The sequence below is a fragment of the Manis javanica genome, chromosome 10, assembly GCF_040802235.1.
Source record: "Manis javanica isolate MJ-LG chromosome 10, MJ_LKY, whole genome shotgun sequence".
NCBI classification, from domain to species: domain Eukaryota; kingdom Metazoa; phylum Chordata; class Mammalia; order Pholidota; family Manidae; genus Manis; species Manis javanica.
Window position 1 is genome coordinate 25630735 of NC_133165.1, and position 18174 is coordinate 25648908.

The window sequence follows — 18174 nt, forward strand, 5'->3', positions numbered from 1 at the left end:
CCTGGCTGGTCCCATGTCCCAGAGCCCAGGCACCAGAAGCAGCCCAGAGCTATGTGCCGTCGGTGGCAGAGACAGGCCCTAGAGCAGCGGCTTCTGTGGGCCTGGACCCCTGCCTGTCTCCCACCCACTCTCCTTGCAGAGCCTGCAGTTGAGCCCGAGTGAGGGGGGCTTTCTCATCCTTGCAGCTCCGGGTGGTTGACTGGGGAGAGGAGGATGCTGATGGACTTGGCCCCCCTGGCCAGCCTCCTGGATGAGGCTCTCCGCATGGGGCAGGCGGAGCACCCAGTGCTTCACACAGGCCAGCCCGTGCCCCTTGCCCTGTCTAGGACCTCTTGACTGCCTTTTACATGAATGCTCACCCGTCTGATCTTCAGCTTACTGATTCATTTACATACACCCACTTTCACTCTGTTCCAAAGGTGGTAGTGCCTCCTTACGCCACTAGCCACTGGCTGGGCCCCACAAGGTGGGCCCCGGGCCCTGGGCACCCAGCCCTCGCAGAGCTGTGCGCCGTGACAGGTGCACTAATGAGTAGGCACAGCGCCCTGGGGAGCCCCGGAGCATCCTGTCCCCCAGGGGGCCCTGGGGGAAGGATGCAAGACTGAGGTGTGGGGGCAGTGGGAGCCGGCTGCCTGAGGAGCCATGGGGACAGCTGGTGGGACCCTAGGGCACAGCTCCTCCCACCTATCAGAGCCATGCCACCCAGGCCATGTGAGCACACCGTGCTGCACACTGCCTTGTGGAGATGGTGGCCACTGATCAGCCCCCGGCCTGGAGTTATAGGGACCTGCCCCCAACCCCACCCCCAGATGCCAGGGCCAGCCCTCAACCCCATCAGGCCTCTATTTTCAGACCTGCAAAATGGGGTCAATCACCAGCTGTACTTTTGAGGAAGGAAAAGGCTCTGGGTGTTCAGGGCCCACTGCCATGCAAAGCGACCCAAGCCACATGCCCAAATTCCAGGCTGGGGAGAGGTGGGGCGAGGGAAGCAGGGGTGGGCGCTCGGGAGGCAGGACCTCTGCTTGAATCAGACAGTGTCTTTGGATGTTGCCACAGGATTTTATTTCCCAGCAGAAAAAAAAGGATTGTTTTGCTCAGGGAAGGGCTCCAGTGAGCTTTCACTCCCGGAGCAGACTGAGGCCCAGAGGCCGCTGGGGGTGGGACCACAGGGTGGACGGGCGGCCCCACATGTCCTCCAGTGGGGGGACTGAGTGGTTGCCACACAGGCCACCCCTCCGTCTCCATCCTCTGGGGCAGGGCCGGCAGGTGAGCTAGGGGTTCGGCGGACTGGAGAGCCACAGGGCACACAGGCGGCCTCAGGCCCTGCCCACGCCAGGTGTGTGGCTGCAGGAGGGGTGGGTGCGGGCGGGCATGGGGTTTTGCTGCCGTGTCTGTGTGCACCTGGAGGCTGCCAGGCTGCAGCCCTCGCCAATTAGGACCGCACTTTACGTGCTTTTAATTTGTCTCCTGGGCCTTGGAAGGAAAGTCATGTGATCAGTAGTAGTATTTTTTGGCTGGAAACTCCAGCAGCCATTATATAAATTACATATAATTGAATCCATCAGAGGGAGTTACTTCTAAACATTTATCTCCCCATGCCATCAAGGGGGCCACCCTCCCCAGTCCCAAGGCCCTCTGGACCCCACAGACACCTCACCCTGGGGGCCAGGGGCTCTGAAGTCCATCCCTGGTGGGGTGCACATGCTGCTGCACTGCTGGCATGCTGTGTGACCTCAAACAAGCTGCCTGGCCTCTCTGAGCCTCAGTTTTCCATCTGTGACAGCCTCTGCCCCAAGGGCTAGCAGGAGGTTTCAAGGTGATAAAGCCTGGCAGGGCCTGCTCAGAGGGCTCAATCTCCAGCCGCACTGTGCTGCCCTGTCAGCCTGGAGTGCGGGTGCCCAGTACACAGGGCTTCCTTCTCATCGGGTATGGAAGACACACACACAGTGCAGGAAGGACAGACATGAAGAAGTCTGTGCTGCACTTACAGCCGCTGGACAGGAGGTGGCACACACAGGGTCACACGGGGAAGACAGGGTGGGTCAAGAGGCAGGTGTTGGGGGCCAAGGGATGGAGACTTAGGGCTAGCCAGTCTGAATCATTTCAGGAGCCTGGGCCAGAGGGGCCATCCCTGGTTGTCTGGGTGACAAGGCCCTGAGTGCCAGCCCCAGGTGAGGGGGGCAGGTGGCTCTGTGCTGGCAGTGTGCCTTGGAAAAGCTGGTTCCTAACGGCAAGTGGCTTACTGCTCCAGGACTAGGCTACCTGGGGGGTGCTGTCCTGCAGGGGCAGGGAGGCGCAGCGGTCAGAACATCAGAAACACAGAAAATGTGAGTAAAACGGTGCGCCGCCCGGGAGAGCCCTGAGTGCCCCCAAAGGTTCTCAGCCCACTTTGCTAATACCAGAGTTGCTGGGGACACTGACCCCAGAGGGATGCCACCTGCTTGAGTCACCGGGCATCGGAGCTGCAGCTTCTGGCTGGGGAGAGAGGAAGCAGCTGGCTGGTGGGCTGGGTGTGGGGTGGATGTAAGGCTGGCTCCAGATCTGTGTCAGCTTCAGGAGGTTGTATCTGCCACAGAGCTCTCTGGACAGTCCTGCCCCCTCCAGGCCTCAGTTTTCCTATCTGCAGTGCTTAGGTTAAGGGCTCAGCTCTGAGCTGGCACACACCCTTACCCTGACACATGTGCCTTGGGAACTTACGCGCTGGAGCCAAGAGGTGCCCGAACACCTTGCATATAGTACACAACAGTGGACACCCCCAACACCCCACACCGGCCTGGCAGACCGCATGGCAGGCACAAGCTCACACGGCCGAAGAGGGACGGTGCAGCATGCATGCCAGCCCAGGGGATGGCCAGGCCACCAGGGCTAAGCCAGCAAGATGCAGGACACCACATGTAACAATGCTGTCGTGTGGGGGAAAGGGAGAGATTGGCTTTACTCCCCATGCAACTATAGAGCACTTTTGGATACCCAGAAAGGGATGCAACAGCCACAAGAACAGTGGCCTGGGTTCTGCCGAGAAAGGGAAGCTGCTTTTCCACTCACCCCTTTGCACAGCTGGTGGCAGCTTTCTGCCAGGTCCTGCATTCTTTCTTTTTAAAGATGTTACAAGCTCTTGGAGGGGTATTCCTGGGAACAGTGAAAGCAAAAGTTCACGGGAAGATCTGCATGCGCACACGCACAGCCGCATTCCTCACTTGTGAGACTTCAGTGGACAGGACCCTGTCATCCCTCAGCTGATGGATAAGCACGAAGGGTGCCTCCACACCTTGGAATACTACTCAGCCAGAGGAATGACGTGGCGACATGTGAGCCAACGTGGACGAACCCGGAAGATGTTCTGCACAACGAAAGAAGCCAGACACAAAGAACACGTGTCCTGGTGTGTGATCCTACGTCTATGAAATACAGAAAACAGAGAAATCACGCAGACACAGAAGGCTACGGTTTGGGAGGAAACGGGGAACGAGTGCCCATGGGAACGGGGTTGGTATTTGGGGTGATGATGTTTTCTGAAGCTAGAGGTCCAGTCCCAGAGAGAATGGGCTGCCCACCTCCAACCGCTCTCTCGGGGGTGGGGGTGAGGGCCTTCCTGGCCCGACAGGCTCCTGGTGGGGCCACAGTCCTCGGTGGTCCTTGGCAGGCGGGGGCCCTCCCCCCATCCCCAGTCTCTCCTGTCTCACCTCCATCTGCACCCAAGGACACCTCCTTGTAGCTCTGTAAAGGCCCCATTTCCAAACAAGGTCACATCCACAGGAGCCAGACTCCAGGGCTGCAGCATAGCCTGGGGGACATGATTCTGCCCAGAGCCTACATGAATTACATCTCAATAAAGTTTAAGTTTTAGGTAATAAAGTACAAAGAAATTGACCCCGTGCTTGGGAGGCCTGAGCCTAACTCGGCTCTCTGAGTGACCTCAGAGCAGACAAGAGATGGTGCAGGGGAAGGGCCGGTGCCAACCTTGGTCCTGTAAGCGTCACCCCAATGACATGGTAGTGAAAGCAGTGCTAGTGACACCACCGGCCTGTGCCAGGGACTACCGGCCTGTGTCTGGGCCCTCCCTCTCCCACTGGGCCAGGCCCTGCTGGCTCCTGGCCTGGGCCTGGGCTCTGACCCTACACGCCCATCCTGGCCACCTCCCCTCCCCCTTCTGGCCACCTCCCCCCACCTCCTGGCCACCATACCCTCCCCCTCCTGGCCTCTACCCCCTCCCCTGCTGGCCACCTCCCCACCCCCACATGGTGACCACACCCTTCCCCTCCTGGCCACCACCCTCCCTCTCCCTCCTGGCCACCAACCCCTCCTCCTCCTGCCTACCTGCTCCTCCCCCTCCTGGCCACCTCCCCTCACCTCCTGGCCACCATACCCTCCGTCTCCTGGCCACAACCTCTCCCCCTCCTGGCCACCTCCCCCCACCTCCTGGCCACCATACCCTCCCCCTCCTGGCCACAACCCCTCCTTCCCGACCACCTCCTCCTCCCCTACTCTTGGCCACCTCCCCTCTCCCTCTTGCCCACTACCCCTCCCCCTCCTGGCCACCTCCTTCTCCCCCTCCTGGTCACCTTCCCCTCCCGCTCCTGGCCAACTCTCCCTCCCCCTCCCCTCCCCTCCTGACCACCTCCCACTCTCCCCAACCCCCCAAGGCCCTCACAGGTCTGTCACTTGTCCATATCCCCAACTCCTAAAGTAACAACCTGTCACACACACCACCTCATTGCACCCAAAATGTTCTCTGATCTGTGTAAACCGCAACTGATGCTGCGCGGCTTGATATTAATATCTTTTGTTTGTGTGTCAGGGTTCTGCAGGATCTAATTAAGGCGTGTTCTCAGTGTATCCGCGGTGTTCAAACAACTCTGTGGAGCCGGCAGTGCTGGCTGTTGACCTGCACAGATACACGCACGTGTAGAGGATTCGCCACAGGCGGGGACACTGCTGTTCTTTTCTGCCAGGACGCTGCGTTTGCCCCATGTGCGGGCGGCATCAGAATCTTCGCTGGGGGTGTTTATCACAGCAGCGATTTCCTGTGTGTATTTTTGTGCACACCCACACGGGAGCCAGGCCCAGGCAAGCACTCCGGTCTCAACAGCCCCTCCCCTGCCGTGCCCTGCCCCCCTACGATCCCCCAGAGTGGGGCACAGCTGCACCATCGCACAGGTGGGTGGGGCCTGTGAGGAGTGCGTGTTGATTGGGGACGTCGGGTTACCTTGAGGGGGTCAACCTCCGTCCGTAAGTCCCATCCAGGTGCTCTACCTGGTCTCACACAGCCTGCAGTCCATCCTCCAGAGCAACCCAGGTGAACACTGTCATCGCTCCTGCACAAATGAGAAAATTGAGGCCCAGAGAGGTCGGGCTTGGCCAGGACACACAGTAGGCTGGGGGCAGAGCTGTGCCTTTCCTAACCCCACAGGCTAAGGCCTGGACCCCCTTTTAAAGGAGTCACTTAAGATTGGACAGGGCCAAGAGGCCAAGGCCAGGGGAGTAAGTGTCCTACTGCCTCAGCCATGGGTGACCCGAGCAAGTGCCTGCGTCTCTCCCCCTTCAGTTACTCCCCTAGGAGATAACAGAACCCCTGTATGTACTTCTGTTCCAGGGGACAGGATTCCCAGTAATGGGATCTGTCCGTCAGCTCCTGCCCCGGCCTGCACCGAGGAGGTGCAACTGCATTGAGCCTCCATCACTCCTGCCCCTGCTGTCATAGCTCCAGGGTCTGCCCGACCTGTGGGGGTGCCCTGCAGTGTGCGTGGGTACCGACAATGCCGTTCCACCCCCACCCCCGCTCTGGGTCTGCTGGCCCGCGCCTGCCAGTGCTGCCAAAGAGAGGCACTGGCTCCAGGTTGGAGGGATGTGTCCTGGGCTTCACTCTCCCACCTGCATTGCAAGTTTGGGAGGGGACTGGACCCGACCCTGAGTGCCCGGGATAGAAAAAAACAAACCTGGTCTGCTAAGGGCCGGCTTGGAGAGAGGCTCCAGCAGAACGGGGTGCAGGTTGGAGGATAGCAAAGACTTGCAGACAGCAGGGCTCCGGGTAAGGGAACCAGGGTGACAGCGGACTGAAAGGCCTGTGCCGTCTGCCCAAGTGTACTGGGTGCGGACGGAATAGCCGCGTACCCCGTCCTGTTGTACAACCCAGCGCCTGCCCCGCGCACGTTTGGAAACGCTGCAGCGCCACCTGCCGGGCGCGCCGATCCGCACGCAGAGTGCGGGGGAGGGGGCTCCTGCCCGAGGCCCCGCCCCATCAGGTCCAGGCCCCGCCCGCTGAGGGGCGTGGCCTGGAAGTTCGGCCGAGACCCCCACCCGACGGCACCTGGGAAAGGCAGGCAGCGGGTCTCAGCTTTAGGGGTCCCCGCGGCAGGTGAAGCGCGCGCCTGCAGAGCACTGAACTCATCGTGGGTGCCATTATCCCGCCAAGTGGCCCGCTCTACAGGAGTGGACACCAAGTCCTGGGCAGCAAGGTCAGGCGCCCGGGTCCCGCGGCCCAGGGGCAGAGCTGGGCGCAGAGTGTGCTCGACAACGGCCAGGACACTGAAATGTGTGTGCCACTGTAACAGTGACCTTCAAGAACCTGTGCGCCCTTTGCAACAGGTGCGTGGGCGTCCCATTCCGAGAGAGCTGCAGAGGTGGGCCAGATCTAGGACAGCTCTCCAAGCATGGCACCTGCCGTGGCAGCGGTGTGGGGTAGAGGGCAGGAACTGTCAGCATTTCAGAGCAAAGCAAATAGTCAGGAGTGGGGTGGTGGGGGTCACCTCCCAGGCAGGATGGCGAGGCAGGGGTCCGCCTTGCAGCTGCACCTCATGAGCTTTCAGCACGTTCTTGACCCTCGATGGGACTCAGTTTCCCCTCTGTACCAGGGGCAAGGGCTAGAATAGATATGTGCTCAGATTCTGTCCCTGCCTCTAGACCCGTGAAGGGGTGAGCTGATGCAGGGATCCAGGTGCTGGGGTCTGTGATCCTGCCCAGCCCCATGGGGTCCCTGCTGGCCATGGCTGTCACTGGTGGGAAGTTTGAGCACCTCTGTCCCCCACTGCCTGCATCTCCAGCTGTGGCCCAGTCCCCCACCCTTGTCCCCTCCAGTGTCCCACTTGATAGGCATCTTGGAGCACTGGGGGATGCCAGGGTCAGATGGCATCAGCCTAGGTGTCAGCCCAGCTAGAGGGCCAGACAAGCACATGGCAAGCCCTGAACTCAGCAGCACCTGGGGGTGGGAAGAGGAGGGGGCAGCAGCTGACCTGGCTCAGCAGTGTCCCTGACAAATGTGACTTCAGCCCCGTCCTTCTGCCCCACCTCCTCTCCCAGCCCCAGATCCCTGTGGTCCCAACCGCCCATCCACCAGCTACCCTGTCACTCAGGCGTCATCACACCCCAGCTGTGCCTCTGGGTGTGTGGCCTTGGACAAGTTGCTTCACCTCTCTAAGCCCCAGCTGGAAAATGGGCTGACACCCCAGGCTGGCTACGGCCTGAAGCACAGGGCAGATGAAGTCCAGTCTGACCACAACCTGTCTCAGGAGGCCCTGCTATGTGGGCAGTGCTGGATGCCACGTTGCTGCTGTCCATCCCACCCTGTGGCCAGTGTGGGGCCAGGCCAAAGTACCCTCACATGCCCCACTTTACAGATGGGCAGGTGGAGGCTCAGAGAGGCCATGGATTCGTGATGGGAACAGACGGGCAGCCCACGAGTCCATGGTAAGCAGGGCTGCAAATGGGTCACTACAGCCCATCCTCAGGCCCAGGGGTCCCCCAGTCTCAAACCTGGCCTGGCCCAGGTGCTGACTCGGGCGCCTGGCAGAAGGAAGTCCAGACACTTCACAGATGCTTGGAATTTGGCTCCTCTCCCCAGAGAGTGGCACAGCCAGGCCCTCAATCCATTTTACAAACAGGCTGCCTAAGTCTGAGGCAGATCCGGGGAGCCTCTGAAGGCTGCTGCAGGCTGGATACACTGTGGGTGGACTGGCACCCTGACCTGCTGTCACCTAGCACGTGGCACATGAAGCCCCTTTCGCCCACTCATACCCCCACGCAGATGCACACGTGCAGGTCTCTTGGGACCCAGATAATAGCAAAAGCAGAGGGGTCAGGGACCTGCTTTCCTCCATCCTTAGGTGGGGAAGGGTGTCAGATCCCCCCACAGTTCAATCCCCAGCCTGCTCAGGGCAAGGAGGCCTGAGACCAAGAGGCTCAGAACTGACTGTGATATCCCTCCAGGCTGCAACCATTTGCCTGATTCCCCCGCAATGCACACAGACGCACCCAGGTGTACCCAGGATCACATCTGCCCCCCTACTGACCTCAGGCGCATCTGTCAGGCTAAGTCAGGTAACTGCTTTTGTATGTTCAGATGCTAGGTGGCCAATATAACCCTACAAACTTCCCTTGTGGCTGTTGGATGGGTGGGTGGGTGGGTAGGTGGATAGATAGAACAGATGGTGGAGGGAAGGGGGTGATGAGCAGAGAAACTGAATCTAAGGGAGGGTCCATGCTCTGCTAACACCCCTCGTTTCATTGTGGAGATGGGTCCCTGTAAGCCCTGCTAGGAACCCCATTTTATAGACAAGGGAACTGAGGCATGAGGTGGGGAGTGACTGGTGCAGGGTCGCACAGCGAGCTCTCAGTCAACTCAGGACCTTTCCTCATGGAGGCACATGCCTGGCCTGGGTGGGCACAGGTGGGGCTGGCACACAGCAGCACACAGGCCCTCAGAGCCCCCAGATGTCCTGCCCCAGGTGCCCACCTCCTCTCCTCAGCCTGCATGCCAGGCCTCAGTGCTGGAGAACCACCTGCTCTACTGGCTCTCCAGAGCCCCCTTGCAACCTGGTCCACACCCAGGGGGCTCAGGAGCAGGGCATGGAGAAATGAGGCCAAGGAGTTAACCCCCAGGCCCTCCCCGAGCCCCCCTCCAGCTCCCAGCTCTGTCAGCAGCTCACCATCCACCCAGGCATCCACTCTAGAAATGGGGGTGCTCCTGGCCCCGCTCCTCACCCCCCTGTGAGTTCTAAACCTGACCCCTGCCTGCCCTCCCTTCATTGTCCTCCGGCCACCCCAACCCCTCTCCTGCACCCCTCCCGGCCAGCCTTACAGCACCCTGTCGCGGCCGCTGCTCCCCACCCATGTGTCTCCTGCTGCCCCTCCAGCCACCTCCCCAGGCGGCCAGACTCATTCTCAAAACCCAAATCTGATGACGGAATCTTCCTCCCAAACCCTGAACCCCAGTCCTACCGGAAGGAAAACCCCAGACAAACCCAAATAGAGGGGCATTTTGCAAAATACCCCACACTCCTCAAAACTACCAAGGCGGTCGAAAGCCAGGGGGCCACAGGGCAGAGGTGCCCAAGGAGACAGGCCGGCGAAATATCGCCCAGGATCCTGGGTGGGATTCTGGAGCAAAGGAAAGAGATTAAGGGGACAGGGGGTGTCTGATACGGGGCAGGGCTGGAGGGCCAGGAGCAGACACACCCGGGCAGCAGACAGTTCTGCCGGCCACCTGCGGCCACTCTCCGACTTCTCTGGGCATGTCTGTAAACCCAAATTACTCTAAAATAAAAAGTTTCTACTAAAAAGGGATCACATACAAGGGGTCCAATTAAAATACAGCGAAATGTTCGCATCTGCTTAATCTTGGCGGTGGGTCAGTGGGCATCTGCTGTATTACTTTCCTGTGTATTTGATGTGCCTCATAGTAAACATTTAAGACAAAAACAAACCCAGGTCTAGAACGTCACACCCTGACCTGACACCCCCACAAAGGGTCCCTGGAGCCCTTAGGATAGGATCCCAAATTCTGAACCCAGCCCACAGCACTAACAAGGCCCCCTCCCCTGACATCACACAGCACCTGTGCCTTCCCCTCCACCCGGTTCTGGCCCTCAGCCTGCAGCTCTCAGGGCTCCAGCATTGGGAGGAAGTCACCGGTCCCAGTCCCCCAGTGCAGTCACCTCAATAGACATCATCAGTGTGGTTCACAGAGCCAGAGCCAGGGGCCACCTGTGAGGCAGGCATCATTCCCTATTTCAGAGATGTGGAAACAGAGGCTGCCCAGTAAGGAGGGGTGTGGACTGGAGTCCAGAGTGTCTGTCTCCAAGACCAGGATTCTATGCCAATGGCCTCCAGGGCTTGGTTTCCACCCACCAAGTATTATACAGGCCAAGGGCCAGCCTCAGGCCCAGCCAGGTTTGGGATAAATTGTCAGGACCCTGTTACTTCCCGGCCCTTGGGCCTTCCCTCTGCTCACAGGCTCCATCTGGCCACCCTGGCTTCCACCCGGAGAATCTGCCCCAGGGCCTTAGCACCTGCTGCCAGGCCAGGTGTGCTCCACCCTCAGAGAGGCACACCCTGATGGTGGGACCATGTGCATCATGCCTGCTCTGCTGGCTGCTGGGGGTGGACCCACAGTCTGGGCTACAGCACAGGAAACCAAGGCCCAGAGAGCAGAAGCCTCTCAGATGGGGTCAGGGACAGCTGTCATTTCTCTCAATATGTCTTAGCAAAGTTCACGTATGCACATATGTTCACATGCACAAAAACCCACGAGTGACCACATGTGCATGTGCACACACAGGTGATCCCAAGTGTGCACACACCAGGGCTGGGGGGACCCTGGCCCTGAGCCGGGCTTGTGGGCAGCTGGCCAGGCCTCCCCTACTTGGAAAGCACATGTAGGGTGTGATGAGGCAAGTGTGTGACCCATGGGTGTCCTGTGCCGGGAGTCATAGCCTAACACAGTAATACATGTATGTGACACAGTCTGTGCTATATAGCATGCTGACAGGCGAAGGGTGTCATCTCCACTGTGTAAGTATGGTGTGGAGCACATGCGGCATGTGCAAAGGTATGTGCTGCACGGCAAGAGGGCTGGTGAGGTGGGTGTGTGGCAGCCATTATGTCAATGAGGTCAGCACATGTCACAGGACGTGAAACGCGATGTGACTTTCTGCACACAGTGTGTGCTGGCACTGTGGCTAAATGTGATGATAGATACATAACATGAAGGAACGTTATGAATCAATCGATCAATCGATTAATTAGTTCATCAAAATATTACAAGCTCCTACTAGGTGCCACGCCTGGGGGTACAACAGCAAACAGATGCATCCTGGACATGATGGGGCTTGTGTTCCATTGGGGAGGCTGGCTATATGCAGGCACACAGTGGACTGGCTGCACATGGTCAGGATGAGGAAGAACAAGGAAGGAGAGGGTGGGATGGATAGCATGGGGACCTCAAGGAGGAGAGGGAGCCAAGGATTACTCCAGGGGCAGAGCATCCCAGGAGAACAAAAGCCAGTGCCAAGGCCCTGAGGCACACACAGGTTTGAAAGCAGCAGACTGGCCGGCCTTGTTAGAGCAGATTGAGGGGCAGCTACTAACCCCTGGCCTCCTGGTGACAGGCCACACAGGACACCCAGGGTCCCAGGCCATGAACGACCAGGCTGCTAGTCTGAGGACTGGCGGGGTTAGGAGACTCTAGGTGTCCCGGGCACCAACTGCACCAGGCTCGCCCACCATCTTCGGGGGACCCTCTGGTTGGTGACTGTCCCCCTACCGTATGCCATGCAACTGGCAGGGAGGTGGGGGTGGACAAGGCGTGGGACCAGGCGGGCAGCAGCCATCTTCAGAGTGTGCACAGCCCAACTCCTATCGTACCAAAGGAAACAAAGGCCTGGAGAGTGTAAGGTTTGGCTCTCCTCTTTGGAAGCGTGCAACGAGCATCTGGGACTAGCTCATGGGTCTCCTGCTTCCTTGGCCAGGTGTGTACAGATAGGGAGCCACGTGTGTGGCTCACCTGGTGGGCAGGTGTCCCACGTGCACAACACAGTGTTTTGGTGGGAGAATGTGGCCAAAATGCCAATCAGAGCTGAAGGCCCTGTGAGGCCAACCGGGCCAGCCAATGGGGCTTTGAGAAAGGGAAACTGAGGCACAGAGAGGGCCTGTCCCTCACCGAAGATGCTCCGTGCACCTGGGCCACACCAGGTCCCCACATCTGCCCACCCTGTCCCTCTAGCCTTGTGACAAAAAGAATCCTGGGTGAGGGCCACATCCCACCCCAGCCTCACCCTGCCCCAACCCCCAAGGAACAATTTACCTTTCAGAGTTGGTCCTAGATATTAATTAAGATAAATCTACCTCAATTTTGAGATTCTCTTATCATGTAATTTATCAAAATTATGTTAATTATTTCTGTAGGGCAGCAAAATTATTACCTCTTTTGTGTCTGATTTGTATTAATATTCATAATTTAATAATTCAGCATCTTGGCCATCTGGTCTGGGAGCAGGCTCCCTTCCCTCCCTGGGTCCCAGCCAGTGTGTCTCCATCGCCCTGGTGGTGCAGTGGGGCCCAGCGTGCCCGACCCTGTGCCTTCCGGCCCAACGCTGCCCCTGCCCCTGCCCCAGGCTGCCGGCCTGGCAGCCCCACGTGGCCGAGTGCCCAAAGGTTCGAGCACAGGTACCCACATACTCACCACCCCCACTTGGCAGGTGAGCCAAGCTGAATTGACATTTTCCACACTTTGTGAGTTTTACACTGTAATTTGACATAATTAATGCCTACATTACTGCTGATAATTTAGCTAGTTAATTAAACTCGGAGGAGATAATTAAGGAAAGGCTACTGCTTGGATTGCTAATTGTTTTTGTCATTATTTCAGGGGGCCGACAGCTGCCGGCTGAGTCATCCTGTTTTGTCAGCTGATGGGTCATGTGACATGGGGGTCCCCGGGGGCCCCCCACTTCCAGGGGAGGGAGGCGTGTAGCCGGCTACCTGGCTGCTGTCTGGAGCCCCGCCAAGCGCTGCTGGCTAGCCAGCCCCCACCTCCTCTCCCCCTTGGGCTCCTCCCTGGCCCCCTCCCTGGCCCCCTCCTCCCCTCCTTCCTCTCCCCTGCCTGCAGTGACACCCTCCCCTCCCCTTCCCTGCCAGAGAGCTCTGGCCAGGGGTCACAGGAAGGTCAGCCTAAGAGCTGGGGGAGGAGGTGACCTCTCCCAGCCCCTCATCCAAGCCCACGGGGCAAAGTGGCCCTGGCAATACCTTGGCCTTCTGCAGCGGTCAGATCAGGTAGGAGCCAGCCAGGCTGCCCCACAGCTCAGAGAACAGGGAGGCTGTGGGAGGGCGCAGGCTGGGCTCTCCCAGCTGTGCTCCCACAGCGCTGCCGCCCACCCCCAGTGACCTGGGACCAGAGGAGAGGGGAGCCCCTGCTCACACACCTTGCCCATCAAGGGGCTGCCCACCCAGGGCCCCACTGCCTGCCGGAGCCACCCTGCAGGCACACGCCCTGAACCAGCCATCTGCCTGCTCCCTGAGCACCTTCTGCCTACAAAGCCAGCCCCCTGCACAGTGCAGGACGACGTGTCCCTGTGTCCCTGTCACTGCTGCCTGTTCTCCTGACAGACCCCGTGGGAGAGGCACAGCAGGAGACCGCACACCTGGACGGCAGCTCGGGGGTGTGATCTGTGGTCAGGCGGGTCCTTCCCCCAAGGAGCTCACCTGGTGGGAGCACTGATGGGCGAGGAGATGGGGCTGCACCACACAGATGCGCGTTCACTAGGCTGTCAGAACATGCAAGTTGGAGTCCCAGCAACCCTGGGGTAATGTCCCTCAGAACAAGAAGTCTTCATGTAAGGTTCTAGATTGGCTCATTCAGGGCTCAGCAACAGCAGGACATCAACAAACGCCTGGGAGCCTTCCCTGTTTCTGCTCCTCCAGGCTCTGCTTGGCAGCCTATCTTCCCTCATGGCCCCACGCTGGCTGCTGCAGTGCCATGAGTCCCAAGTCCCACCGTGGCACCCAGCAAAGATGGGAGTGGTACCTTTTACACAATTGTATTGTTGTATCAGTGGGATGTTTGCAGGGAGGCCTAGAAACTTCCATGACTAACAAGAGCTTTAGCTTTGATGTAAGAATTGGCTTTCCCATCACAGCAAAGCTTCAACTCATGGAATGCTTGATCAGTTTAGATGTCTGCTTTAGACAGAAATGCTTTCAGCAAATCCCTAATTTCCTTCCTCTCATTTTCAGATTGGCTACCTTCATCCCAGATTCATCTCTCTTGTAAGACTTTACTGAAAGCCACAGCGGTCGTCAACTAATGCTGATGTTCTGAATATTTTCCTATTTTCCCGGCCTTGATGAATTCATGGTCTGGGGCCCAAGGTACTCCGGTAACAGCTGGACCTAATCTTACATGCGTCCATCATGGTGACCAACCTCACCAGGAAGACGGGGCCCTCTGCCCGTGCTGCTCACACAGTTCCGCATCTGAGTTTATGTTACTTCTCTCTCCTCCAGCCCTGGAGTCAAATTCCCTGTCAGTTAGGACACTTTGATCTACAAATACCAGAAAACCAAAGCGAAAGCTTAAACAAAGGGGGATTATTATCCCATGTACTGGGTTGAATCATGCCCCCCAAAGCTTCATGTCCACCCAGAACCTCAGAATGTGACTTTATTTGGAAATAGGTTCTTTGCAGATGATCAAGTTTAGATACCATTAGAGTGGGTCCTAATCCAATATGACCAGTGTCTTTATTTAAAAGGGGCATTTGGACACAGATACGCACACAGATAGAAGGGCCATGTCACAATGGAGTGGCCCAGCACTAGCCCAGGCACAGTAAGGACAACCTGCAGCCACCAGAAGCAGGGGGACAGGCCTGGGGCAGACTCTCCCTCACAGCCTCAGAAGCAGCCCTGCTGACACCTTGATTTGACTTCTAGCTTCCAGAGCTGTGAGAAATGTATTTCTGTTGTTTTAGGCCACAAAGTTTGTGGTACTTTGTTAGGGAAGCCTTATGGAACCTCACATATTGTAAGACAAAAAATCCAGAAATAGGGAGTTTTAGGACTGGCAGATTCAGTGGGTCAATGATGTCATCAAAGGCCCAGGTATCTTCAGTGTTTCTGCCCTGCCATCTTTGACAATGGTGCCATATTCCCATGGTCACAGAGTGGCTGCTGCAGCACCACACATCCCAGGTGGGTATGACATCCAGCAAAGGTATGCCTTCCTAGTGGTTTCTACATCAGGGATGAGAATGGCCATGATTGGCTTGTACTGAGAATGATTCATTCTCTAGGGTTGGGGAGGGGGCTTCTTTCCTAAGACCACGGTTCTGGGGGGCATCTGAACAAAATGTGGAATAGCAGCTATTTGCCATGATGCACCCCCAGGGCCCTGGAAGTGAGTGGCAGTTGGGTTGCAACAAAGGTAGGTGGGAAGGCTGTGGGGGCAGAGGGTAGAAACAGGTCTCTGGGTATGTGGCTGGGCAGCTGCCCCTCACCCTGCAACAGCCTGGCCGGAGCACAGCTGTGGACATGGGCCGCCCTCACCACTGGACTCCCCCACCAGCCCTGAGCGAACGACTGAATCTTACAGCATCTTTGGCTCACCTGTCAGGGCGGTGCTCAGGTGGGTCCCATGCCTGACATGAGACATTTGGCCTTGGTGAGCCTGCTGATTACCCCATGAGGGGGTGAATCATGTCTCCAAAAAGATGTGCTGAAGCTCTAACCCTTGGAACCTGTGAACATAGCCTTATTAGGAAACAGGGACTTGGCAGATGTAATGGGTTAGGATGAGGTCACACTGGAGTTGGGCAGGCCACGGGCCACTTTCCAGGGGCTGGTGTCCTTATAACAACGGGAAACTGGACACAGACAAGCAGGGCAAAGCTCATGAGGACGGAGGTGGAGATGGAGGGATGTGGCCACAAGCCAAGGAGTGGCCAGGATCCTGCAGCCACCAGGAGCTGTAGGAGGCAGGCAGGACCCTCCCTAGAGCCCTTGGGGAGAGCCTAGACCTGAGACCCCTGGGGCTCAGCCTGCCAGAACTGGGAGAGGGTAGCATTGGTCTTTTGAAGCCCCCTTTATGCTGGGTCCCAGTTGCCCCAGGACACTCAGAAACCCCCAATACCCATCCCCACCTACTGGGACACAGACGCTGACACCACTGTCTGTCCTTTTGGAGCCTTGGACCCTGCCCCAGCCACCCACACGTGTGGAGGAGGCATGTCCACCAAGCTCGCACCAGCCCCAGGGCCCGAAGTCTCCACTCACAAACCCCATCACCCCTTTCAGAAAGTTCTCCCTTGTAGATAAATGAGAATAGAAATGGCCCATGTGGAAATATAATGTTGTTAAAATCACTGATTAAGTTTTACACAACCGTGTGAGAGCAAACGAAAAGGTTTTAGCTTTTTAATTTAAGAAAAAAGGAATACGATATAATTTCAATTTGTGATAAAATGTTCTCAACATTGCAGCTTCAATTGGATCACATCCTGATGTACTTTGTGAGGTGTCAGGCCGTCTGCAGATTAAAGACGTGGGTGTGATACTCTGTATGAACAACACAACGGGCTGGCGTTCACGCCATCCATCTTCATCAGTGTCTCCAGCCCGCCTGGGACCCCTCGTTAGTGCAGAAGCTGAAGCTCCACCCTGGGATGGGAGGGTGACGGGCAGACAGGCAGGCCCACCAGACTAGCCACAGCCACCTGGGCAGTGGCCTCTGCTGGAGGGTCCCCAGGGAGGCAGGGCGGGAGCCCAGGGTAGGAGAGCCCCGGAGTGGGAGCTCCATACTAGTGGGTGAGTGGAGCTGAGGCAGCCCCAAGGGGAGGGAGGTCCTGGTCCGCAAGAGGCAGTGCACAGAGCATTGAGGTCTACAATACACACTCGGTAGGGCTAGGGGCCTGCTGGGCCAAGGGGATGCACGCACAGAGAGCTCACTTCCACTGTCCACACCATGCTCTGGGTACTAAGGCCCCAAATTTCCCTGGCCACACAGCCCGAGGCCCCCTCAGGGTGTACGTGAGCCCCCCAACCACTGGTGTGAATCCCCTCTGGAACCCTTCCCTGCCCTGTATTAAAGATCCTGAATATACTCTAGCTCACCCAGGGGTCCCAGGATCACCTGGAGGTGGGGCCAGGCCCCAGCTAACCTGCTGTGTGGTTTCAGGGAGTTGCATGGCCTCTCTGAGCCTGTTTCCTTGTCAGTAAATGGAGCTCCTGGCTTCTGCCTCCCCCTGGTGGTGACGAGGCCACACTGCTGCACTCCAGGATGGGCCATGCCTCTGAGAGCAGCGTGCGGCCCAGGTCTCAAGGCCAGAGTGCCAGACAGGCCCTGTGACAGCCGCCCCCACCCTCCTAACATGCAGGCCTCACCTAGCACCTCTGCTCAGAGTCACTCATGGCACCCAGCGCGGAGCAACGAGGCCCAGCTGCTCGGCTGGCCAAGTCTCTGCGTGGCCCAGGCCTCACTGAGCGTATTGTCTGCTCATTACCTGTCTACCAGCCTCCTCTCCAGCCTCGTGGGGGGCCTGCTGTGACCCGAGGGCAAGCAGGGGTCTCTGAGCCCCTCCAACAGTGCTGGTCCAGCCTCACATCACATGCAGCCCACTGGTCCCCAAAGGCTCAGAGGGGTGGTGCGCTGGCCCAAGGCCGGAGCTGAGCAGCTCTGTGACTGAAGCCCCTTCTGCCCCATCTCACACCCTGACCCCAAGTCCCCAGAGCCCTGGCTGGGACCCTCCGGCAGCAGATGTGGTAAGACCTCCATGAGACCCCAGGCACTTAGCTGGGTCTCTGGCTCAGTCCTGGCTGGGACCCACAGGGTCTCATCCTGCCTGGTACCAGCTGGGGGTTGGTACCCCACAAGTGATGTGGGTGCACTGGCACCACCTTGATGGGCTCCCACAGTGGCTCAAGACAGCACAGGAAGACAGAGCCACAGCCCACACCTCACACATACAGGGACACTGAGGCCCGAAGGGGAACTGGTTCTCCAGGTTACCTTGGAGTAGGGGCAGCACTGGGCGAGGACCCAGGTCTGTGCTGCCAGGAGGTGCTACCCCCCTTCCTTCTCCACCCCAACTGTGTCCCCAGAAGTCAGGGAGGGCGGCAAGCCCACTCCCTTGCTGGACACCAGGGGCTCAGCCATTATACTCCTCCATCCCAGGGCCCAGCCAGCCCCTCCCCAAAGGCCAGGGTTACAGATCTTGAGCTTGGAGCTCCTGGGGTGCCAGCTCTGAGTGCACCTTGCATAGACCTGGCTCTGTCCCCACAGCCAGCTCAGGAAGCCACTAAAATGCCCAAATCAAAGGGCCTGGGCCAGGCCTGGAGAGGGTCAGCACCTGCTCAAGGCCACAGCATATTCACATGGTGCAGACTGGGAGATCAGCTGAGACCTCTGGG

At 58.2% G+C, this 18174-nt stretch overlaps 1 long non-coding RNA gene across 2 annotated transcripts; it reads right to left on the reverse strand.

Moving 5' to 3' along the window:
• Positions 1–1071: 1071 nt before the first annotated feature.
• On the reverse strand, positions 1072–6137 carry LOC108394672 (uncharacterized). 2 transcript variants are annotated; one of them, XR_001852485.3, is made up of 7 exons: positions 5937–6137; positions 5207–5315; positions 3684–3810; positions 3269–3398; positions 3046–3129; positions 1658–2471; positions 1072–1473 (listed from the first exon to the last, which is right to left on the reverse strand). It is a non-coding gene; the product is annotated as an uncharacterized lncRNA (long non-coding RNA). The 2 variants fall into 2 exon arrangements; XR_012121721.1 differs by having other exon boundaries at positions 1658–3129.
• Between the last annotated feature and the right edge of the window lie 12037 nt (positions 6138–18174).